General features: G+C 30.8%; 1 pseudogene; it reads right to left on the bottom strand.

The window, feature by feature from the left end:
* Positions 1 to 1,485, bottom strand: part of LOC107669508 (arrestin domain-containing protein 3-like) — a 4,721-nt pseudogene extending 3,236 nt beyond the window's left edge.
* Positions 1,486 to 2,579: the final 1,094 nt, after the last annotated feature.

Here is a 2,579-nt window from a genome sequence, read left to right on the forward strand (position 1 = left end):
TTCACTACTCACTGCTGTGTGTGTGCACTTGGATGGGTTAAATGCAGAGCACAAATTCCGAGTATGGGACACTTCACTTGGCCACAGGTCACTTTTACTTTCACTTTCATGTCACTTTCAACAATCATTTCAGGTTTCATGTAAGTTATAAAAAGTTTCATGTAATTTATTTGGTGCATATATGAAACCCATTTACTTACAATTTTCTCCATTTACAAGAGTTGTATTCTTTTCACTTTCTCCTGTAGACGTTACAGCAAGAAATAAAAGGGTAACACTTTAGAATAATGGTCCGTTGTTAACAAGTAACTATGCAGGAAGTAATAGGTAGTACTACATTAACACTTAACTTAATACTATTAACTAATAGAGAAGCAAGATTAACTAAGCAGTAAGTAGTAGCAAATTTAGGACAAAGGTAGTTCCTTATTAGATATTTGATAATTACTAAAAAAATATATCCTCATTGAGAACTACTTGCGAACTATGACCAATTAATAAAGAGTAACCAATTAATTACTAATCACAACAGTAACGTCTTAAAAGTGAACAATTGGGTTCTTTGTGGAAACTAATTTATGAATATGATATCCCCCAAATAAGTCGGCTACAGGTTGAAATTGTGACTACTACTCTTACCAAAGGATGGATGTTCTCTGTTTATTTCAAACAAAAACATAAAATAAATAATAATAAAAATAATTCATTAAAAAATGTTAATAATTAGGAAGTGATTGAATTAGTTCACAATTATGAGCTTTAGTTTGTGTCAGTTCAGTATGTCTCCAACTCCAATAGACCTATACCTTTAGTGACAGTAGGCTGGGGAGGACTTTTCTTGAATATAAATAATGATGTTCTCTTGACAAAAACAATTCACATCCTTAATGAAGGCCTCAATGAGGATATTTTTATTTAATAATTATCAAATATCTAATAAGGAACTACCTTTGTCCTAAATTTGCTACAACTTACTGCTTAGTTAATCTTGCTTCTCTATTAGTTAATAGTATTAAGTTAAGTGTTAATGTAGTACTACCTATTACTTCCTGCATAGTTACTTGTTAACAACGGACCATTATTCTAAAGTGTTACCAATAAAAGTATTACACAATTGTGAATAATAATTGGATACTTTTATTTATTTAAAGTTTTCTATATCGTGCAACCTCACCTTTCTTCGAGCTCTCTTGAATGAAGTATTGCTTTAGTTTGAAGTATCTTTCATGGTCGCTATAGGTTGTTTCGTCGTCACCTGAGCCTTCGGTCCAGCGCACATTTGCATCCCCCGTCAACTTCACAAAAAAACTGCCCACCTTTATTTCTTTGGTTACTTCCAAAACAACTCGCCCCTCCACAAAATCCCCACTAGTAAAGTATTGCTTTCATTAATCCGGTCGTAGTGAAAACTGAGCTCTTTGATGGATCTGGACATTTTATTTTCTACTTATGTAGCCTACACTACACATGCAAACACAGCGCTGCTCACAAGCAGAATGACATTCATGTGAAAAAAAGAACGGGCTGAGGGCGTGACTGAAGATTGCGAAACATTGGCTATTCCACAGGGTTTAGTAAAGTTCAGTTAATGGTTTAGCCTTTGTTCCTGATATTGCTGTTGCACGGTGTGTCAACCCGACGACATCATTTCCGGTTTAAAAAAAAATATTACAACAACAATTTATTGTAGCCTACCGTTAACACATTCGCTCTGCACACTTATTATGTTTACAAATTGATGTTTTTATAATTAATAACAGTTATAACTAACATGGTAGTGAGATATTCAAATTCTATAAAAAGCACCAATTCATTTCTGTAAACCTACTATAAGCAACATTACATATTATTCAATTATATTGTTTACTTCGAACGTAATAAAATAATGTTTTCAAAATAATGTATTCAAAATAGTTTATGCACACTATTAACACAAAAACTTGTATCTTGTAGGCCTACTTTAACCTCAGGAGGATGGTGATCATGTATGATTCAAATTAAATTAACTCTTTTTTTAAATCACTGATCTCTAATAGATTTTTATTAATTCATTGTAAATATATGTTTAAACATGTTTACATATTTTTATTTTATTAATTAATTTATTATTCTATAAAATGTGTCACATGTGACATGATAATAATTTAACATCTATTGAATTCTGCTACACTCAAGAGCTAAGGTTTAAAGGATTGTATCACTACTGGTTTATAACTGTTTTTCTAATATTTTCATTGTTATAGCAAATACATGTTTGTGCATATGAACTAACATCATTCAGGCACACTTTTAACAAACCTGATTAAAATAAATAAAACATAATCTCCTTATTTGTTGCATTATCATTATTTTTATGTAACTCTGACTACATGTGCTGAAAAAAAAGAGAAATAATATTTCATAAAAACCTTTAAAATTGCCAAAGAAGTAAGGTAACACCAGTGACAAAAAAAGGGTACATGCGATCTTTAAATAAATATAAAAAAATGTAAAAAATCATTAAGCTGTCATTTATGTGTATTCATAAAGTCAAAAGGCAATCTAATAATGTGGTCTAAGTTTAAATGTTAAAAAAAGAA

The sequence above is a fragment of the Sinocyclocheilus anshuiensis genome, unplaced genomic scaffold (genome assembly GCF_001515605.1).
Source record: "Sinocyclocheilus anshuiensis isolate Anshui unplaced genomic scaffold, SAMN03320099.WGS_v1.1 scaffold356, whole genome shotgun sequence".
NCBI lineage: Eukaryota > Metazoa > Chordata > Actinopteri > Cypriniformes > Cyprinidae > Sinocyclocheilus > Sinocyclocheilus anshuiensis.